The following is an 8,022-nucleotide window of genomic DNA, read 5'->3' as shown; positions in this document are numbered from 1 at the left end:
AAAACATTATCTTTTAGTAGACACAGACTCTTGCTGCTAAATATTAGTTGAAATATTAGTAGAGATTTAAGTACACAAAAAAGTTAAATATAGCAGCATGCAATGATTCCCTCTGTACCATATCATGGATTATAGTGAGGATTCTATGCTGCTCTGCTTAATGATCATCATGCAAATATGAAAAATCAAGTGCCTATGTATTATTTCTTTTGCAAAAACTTTTTCAAGCAAACCATATACAGATTCTTACCCAACCAATGATGTTTTCTGAACAATGACATTGGAAGGCATTTGTCAGAAATGTTTCTTCCTAAATTTCATCGTGCATTAACTCTTTTTGGTCTTAGTTCCCTAAAATACCTGATATTCACCATCCAGCCCAAGGCAAAATATACAGTGCACTATAATAAAGTCAACTTTCACAGCAAAGGTGTTTGATGCCTGAGAGAAGAAGGGTTCACTTTCTCTACCTATTGATTGAAACCCCTTTTTGTAATTGATTGTGTTTAATATTTGTGAATCCATAGGTGTGATTAGGAGTGTGTAAAAGTCACTGTTTTGAATGAGCTGAAGATTTCAAAAGGAATTACCAGGAACAGGCCTGATTTAGTGTTGTCCAAAAAACCGTGAAGTGGCCTCAGAACAATTTGGATATGGTTTTTGGGGTTTTCTTTAGCTTGTACCTATAATCAACTGCAAGTTTACTTGTTTTAATTGGACGTTTTTCTGCAGCTTCACACCTTGCTTCCTCTTTCCTCACCTATTTCAGATGGGTCACCTCTCTTCCTGAAAATTAATTTCTCACACTCCTCTTATTATTTCTCAAACTTAGGGATCTCCTGAGCTTGAAGGACTACTCTGACATGGGGGTTTCCCATCTGTTCCAAAGCTTTTCTGGTTTTGCATTCACTGCAAGTTTTACTCACTGAGGAGGAAATGCCTTCCCAGACTGGTTCAGTGGGTACCCCGACACCTCTAGGAAGAGCACTGCACTGCTGGATGTGAAGAGCCCCCCTTCCTTTGGAGAAAGCACCATCTGAAGTTGTTTCCCCACACAAACCTTGCTGATACATTCCCCATCTTGCTCGACAGTATCCAGCACTTGCCGTGGGTTACACAAACGTGGTGAGAATACCAAGTCCCCCGTGTTCTCAGGCAGAGAGACACTGCCAAAGCCCAAATTGTCAGGAGAAAAGTTGCTAAAACACGTTGATAAGTAAAATAGCAACAATCACGACGGCCAGATGGTGCTCACCGAAAACTTGAAAGAATTAATCATTATGTTCCGCAGGCTGGGAGCAGAAATATGTTTGCTATATTTAAATGAAGATACTTTATTGAAGAGTTTCAGAGTAATTGGAATTTTCTTAAAACTCTCTGTCAAAATTACACTGAAAGACCTGTGGGCCAGATGATTCAGACCCAGGTAACTTGATTCAAGTGTTAGTTGATGGTAACATAGAGGTAGAAGAGAACACAGGCATAGCTGGGAAAACAGTCACTCAGAGCTCCATGTTTACTCTAAACCTTGCTCCCTTCCTTGTCTTTCCTGTTGACTATTTTAGCCCAGGTGGCATCGTCTGGTGAAGTATTTGACAGAAGATTTTAATGTAAGTATGGAAGAAGACAATCTAGACTCTGCAGTATGTTTGAAATTAATATATTTTAGTATTTTATAAACTACTGCTCTGAACCCTGATCTCAGTGATACCCCCATTAGTTTCAGCTGAGACATGATTTTTTAGCTTTAAGAATCCTATTTGTTCACTGTTGCTTTAACTGTCAGATTACAGTTTAAATGGCTGTAAAAAAATTCTTTGTGCTTTTCAGGCAGTTTTCTGTGTTTTCACCTTAAAATGTATTTAAAGATTCGTGCAACAAGTTGTGAAGAGTTCTGCTGAAATAATTTGGATACTTACATGTTAAAGTTTATCTGTTCATGGGCTTTATACTGTCTGCTAGGGTTTTATCAGAGCCACTGCTATTACTTTGAATTTACACTTTGGTTTTCAACCATTTGTATTTCTGGTCCCTGTTTGATGGAGAAATATGTATTCTTCTCCTCAGAAATGAAAACAAATCTATGCTTCCTGAGCAAAGGACTAGGAATCGTTCTGTGGTCTCCTCTGGATTTTCCTCGTGTTGTCTGGATGAGTTCAGCCTGGAATGTGTAAGATGGGCTCATTGCCATGTGGTGCTTCTGCTTGCTGCGTTCACAGATGTGATTCTCCAGTGGTAAATTCATCTTTTTCAGCTTTGTGTTGCCTGCTAGAGCCAAAGGAAACAAAAGGTATGATTTTCTACCATTATAGACAGGCAGCTCTCTTCATTTGCTCACATAAATGGAGTTTGTCTCCTAAGAAAACCCAACATTACAAGCTGTGGGCCTCAGGTACTCAGAGGGAGACTTATTTTCATCTTGAAATGTGAGAGTGATTCATTCTATGAGTGCTGTAAGAAGAAACACTTTTAAAGATATTATCAAAAAAGAGAAGTATTAGCAGAAGTTTGTTGGGATTGCTACTCCCTAGTCAGAGTAACATTTTTAATGATGTTGTGGGTAATGAACCTCTCATGCTTGTCAATAGTAATAGAGTCTCTAAAGGTCATTTTGTCAGTCCTTTGTTTAATTATGGGGACAAATTTATTACTACCTTTACTTATTTGTGGATTTAGGAAGCAATGTGTGCCTTATGCTCACTATTCCTTAATGTCAGCAAGGGACTATTGAAGGCAGTAGGGGATAAACCCAAATTAAGATTAAAAAACCCAGAAATATAAAAAAAAATGATAATATGTCATTTGTCTGATTACAGTTATGCTGAAGTATAAATTTATGTAACCAGTGAGATTATCTCAGAATATAACTAGGCCAAAGCAATCAGCTTAAGGAGAAAGATGTATTTTTTCCTTACATTTAGCCTTTGCTACGCTTCCAATTTCTCTTTTTGTGCCTCTTTTGCTCTCACCACTTTTCTTTCTTTTTTTGTAATTTTTCTTTCATTCTTCCATTGTCACCTTTTCCACTGAAATCAGTGAACTCTGCAATGAACTGCACATTTCTCTCAATTAAAAAACCCCAAAGAAACCACTCCCAGCCAACTTCAGCAATGTCACACCTTCCTTTCCATAATGAGCAGGAGCTTCTCTAATTTGCTCTTGCCCAACTTGCAGTGGTAAAGGACAGGGGAAAAAAAGGTATTTGTTGATCTTCCTTCTTCCTTTCCCTCAAAGGAGAGGACAACAACGTTTCTGATAGATTTCCCCTTGGAAGACAAATGGGAACACCCAAAGCTTTGTGGATTGGAAATCAATGTGCATAAAGCAAGAGAAATGGGCAATGTTATCAAGCTCAGAGTTTGCACAGTCAGTGAACTTCAGAAAAAAATAGCCCATTTTCCTACCCCTGGCTAAGCTGGCAAGCTCCAGCAAATAATTCCAGCTGTTTCCCAACCTCTCTTCAAAAACATTCCCCTTCCTGCCCCAACACACAGTGTTTGTGCTGCCATCTGTATCCCGAGAAAAGTTACCGCATTTTTTGGTACTGTCTAGGGTTTTTTTTTTAAAGGGTGGTCAGCAATTTTCCCTCTGGATTTGAAGTGGTTGCCCACTCCTTGTGTGTCAAATTTTTAATCTTTCTTTTTTAAAACCTACCCTGAAATTCCCTCTCTTTGCTACACTGAAGTTCCATAAGGGGAATGGTATTAGGGAAAATATTTGTAGCTTAGTGCATTCACCTAAATCCAGTAGAGCTCTTTGGTGATGATTAGGTCCTACAACCAATTTTAGGACAGAGCATCAGCTGTTCTTTTGCATCAGGGGTGTGACTTTTGCAGCAGTAAGGCTTTGTACCAGCTTTTTTGTGCTTTTTGAGTGTGAAAGTGGCCATTCTAATTTTTAACTATTCTGTCCTGGCGTGTTCTGTGTGTAGAATGTAATTGGGTTTATTTGGAGGACTCTACAGAATGTCTGTTAAGTGAAAATGTGTAGGTGGAATCTTGGCCCTCTTGGTAGAGATGAAAAGTTTCCATTGCCTGGAATGAAGTTACTGTTTCTAACTGGTTTTGTACAAAACGAGCTAAGAAGCAGCAGGCAAAGTCCATCAGCTGTGGGTATTTTTTACATCTAAAGTAAGTTGTCTTAAGAAACTAAAGCCTGAGCTGCACAGTTTCCAAGGCTTGGAATCTTCTGACCTCAAAGTGGCAAAAAATTGTCAAAGGAGCAAAAAAGATACCATTAGAGCCAGTGAAAAATATAGATATTTGTAGGAAAAATAAAGTGTACATTTTTAGAAAATATTCTTTTCAGTCAAATTGAGTGAGATTTCTTGGCAGCAGAGCTCTCATTCGCTACATGAAAATGTTTTTCTTCACTTATGCAGCTAAGAATTTGATGAAAACAACTGCATTGGAGGGAAAATTCTTTCATTAATGCAGAAGCAACTAGGTTAATTTTAAAGGTTTTTGCAGTCAAATTATTTTAATCTGCTAGAAAATTTACCAGGATCTATACGAAGATATTACTTATTCACATTCATTTGAATGATAGAAATTCATGCTATTTGCTTATTTAATCTGTGAAGCAGTATTAGGCTTAAATCCCTAAAAGCACACTGCTGGCTTAAAATTTGTACATTATACAGGAAGCTACCACAGAGGAATGTTCTGGACTGTTCTCCATGGAAACAGCATCGGTCATTATCCATGGGACATGGAAGATTTTAAAGCTAAACCAAACAAGCTCTGCCTTCTTTTAGTATTTTTCTTGAAGTAGGTATCAAAATTAGGTTGAAAAATTTATGAGATAATACATAGATAACCAGTTAACAGTATTCTTTTGCTTGTAAATAATGCTCCAATCAGCTTCCCAAATTGAGTTCTATTCTCAGCTTCTCTGCTGTTGTCAAAAGAATTTAAAATCTGCCAAATGGAAAACAAGCAAGTAAAGCACACTTGGCTTATTTTGCCTTGAGTATATAATAACTTTCCTCAGTCTGCTGGCTGTGCCACTCTGAAATAAATTATCCTTATTTTTGCAATATAGGAGAGTATCTGTTGATAGTATACCATCTTGTCATCCATTTCAAAAACATTCATGGCTACTGACAGCTCTAGAGTCTTGAATTTTGATTAAGGAATTAAATTTTGAAATGACTGCTTTCTACTTCTCTGAAATGTTCCATTACAAATGCCTTCACTGTACTTTGATTTTTGCTTCCTTTAATCACACTCACCGAATAAGGTAAAAACGAAAATCAGACACTAAAGGCTATTAGGAAAGGAATCAAGAATATGAAAACACATGTCCACATCTAGAACAAGGTGTGCAATTCCAGTCTTTTTATCTGAAGAAGTGCATCAGGAGTATGAGAACAGAGTTCCATCAAATCATGCGTGTTCTTTCAGGAGCCTGAGGTTCTACCCTGTCTCCTGTTTCCTCCTGTGTGCTTCTTTGGTCAGTTTTGTATATTTTGTGTATCTCGAGATGGAAATAATCAGTAGAGCTGAATAATGCAAAGATGAACATTAGACCAGGCATTTGTAACAGAGCTCAGGGACAGCACACGGGAATGAAAAAGAAGCTGAGTAACAAATGAGGAGAGAAAGAAATAGTAACAGAGGAAAATACCAATACACACAGTTCAGACCCATGAGTACACCAAGGAGGAAAGCAAATCTTTGGATATTTTCCAGCTGTTGCTGTTCTAATCTCATTTGATTCTCTTCACCCATGTGTATATGAAAATACAGTACCTAGCACTGGCAGAATTTTTCTTTGTGTGTGTTAAACACTTGTGTAAAAATAGTCTGGATTTCGTCTGGATTGACTTGTAGAAAATTTTAAAAAATTATCTTTCTGTTGTCCTTAAAGGGGAAGAGTAAGGTATTAATGAGCAATCAGACCAGACTCTATTATCAACATCACTAAGAAAAGAGTCAGTGTGAGTCAAATTCAGTGGTAAAGGAACCTAGCAGCATTGTTTCCCTGATAATGCAATAATTAGGTAAACAGATCACTGGATTCACAGGAAAGGCTGTTGGAATTGTCTTATTGTAGTAGAGTTTTGTTTTCTTGCCGATAACTTTTTCTCTTCTCACTGGCTTTCCAAATTCTAGTGAAAACCAAATCTGTTTTTTTTTTTCTTTCATGGATAAAATTATTTTTCAGCTACAAACTAAACCAAGAGAAATAAAATTACTTTCATGTGTTGTATTAATTTTATCTCTGTTTTCTCTTTATAGTGCTTGTGTTGTGACAAGAACTAAGTGGAATTAGCTTTTAAATGAACACTATTTTTGACTATTGTTGTTCTTATTTTTTGGAAATTTCAATAAGAAACATTTAGTGCTTGTGGAAATGCATAAAAACACGGAGAAAGCTAACTGGGCTGTTGGAAGAAGCACTAGAGAAGTGATCTGTCCTTGCACATGGGCTGAGAGATACAGGCCATGTTTGGAGGCTTGTGACTGACAGGATATTCAGGATATAAAGGCTGGTGATTGTGGGAAGTTTTTCTTAACTTCTGTATCTCTTGACAACAATAGAAAATGAAATATTACTGGATGGGAGAAGGAGCAACGTGGAAACAGCACAAATTATTAATAATGAGAATGGCAGTCAGATAAATAGTCCCAGCGATGTCAGCAGGAATAAGAGGCTACTTTTTCATTCAAAGAACAAAATGGAAGCTCTTAGTCAATTCATTAAAATATACAGTATTATACCACTGGAGAAAAAGTAAAATGATGAAATAACATCTGTAACAGGGGTGTCGAAGGTTTTACATGGCTCAGGAAAATGGGAGAGATAAAAGTATACAGAATCCAGATTAAGTATGAGTTGGCTCATTTTAAGTGAGAAGAATTATGGGCAAGAGCATAACTGTGATTGAAGTTGTCAGCTTTAACAGGACGTATTTTGGTTCACAGGAGCTCTTAGTGTGAAGTCAATTGGGCGGATATAAATGGGGAAAGACCGGAATTTCTTTGAGTCAAAAGAGGAAAATCTATTACAAATGTATATAAAAAGTGTGGGAAAGGGGAGGGGGGAAATGTTCAAAGAGCTCTAAAAATAATGAGATGATCGGTTCCGGAGGAGTGTAGGATTCAAGAAGAAGAAGAATCCCCAAAGAGTAGAAAGAATGGATTGATGAAGAAAACAGTTATAGTGTGGAGATCAACAAACACAGGGGTAAAAACAGGTTTGACAAAAGTTAAAGTTAGATTTTGCAAAGATTATTAAAACAAGTTTTCAAGTATATTTTAATCTAATAAATAAATAGTGTATAAAAAGGGAATAAAATCAGAGGCATGGTTAATCAAACAGAAAATTGGGATTTCATTCATAGAGAACTGAAATATCTTCGAAACTGAAATAATGGCATTTATAAAACTAGAAAATATTTTCTTGTTGACAGGTAACAAGAATTTAGATTAGAAACTTAACAGATGATCTGGAGGAAATGACAGAGAAGGAGAAGGACCTGCTACAAATACCAGAAGGGGTATGGGAGGCCAACAAGACACAACAATGAAGAAAAGGCAGATGTTATTGTCGAATGTGTCCAGCAAGGTAATTCCAACAGAAAAATATTCACACTGTTGCACAAGGTGAATAGGATCTCACTTGGGGAGCCATATACAGTCCGAGTGCCCCATAGAGGAAAGATGGGGTTGGGGAGATGCAAAGGACATTAAAGGGAATGCAAAATGTGTTGATAGGCTTAGACATGGGGGAGACTGACACACAATATTATATACATATTAAAAGTATATCAGAAGACACTAGAGGCAGAAGACACACAAATATGTTTCAACGAGCCATAGATAAATCTACTCTAAAAATTAGAAGTGGATTTTTAATCATTAAACAGGGCAAAGTTTGCAGCAGTCTTCAAAAGAGAGCAGTGAAATAATTGCAAAAATTGTCCCAGTCTGAAGTTACAGAGCATCTAAAAGATTTTATATTTTGCTAAGTAATTGTCAATTTCCTGGTTTAGGCTTTCTTACTGTATATATTTAA

The sequence above is a fragment of the Pseudopipra pipra genome, chromosome 4 (assembly GCF_036250125.1).
Source record: "Pseudopipra pipra isolate bDixPip1 chromosome 4, bDixPip1.hap1, whole genome shotgun sequence".
NCBI classification, from domain to species: Eukaryota; Metazoa; Chordata; class Aves; order Passeriformes; family Pipridae; genus Pseudopipra; species Pseudopipra pipra.
This window is presented reverse-complemented; position numbering follows the sequence as displayed.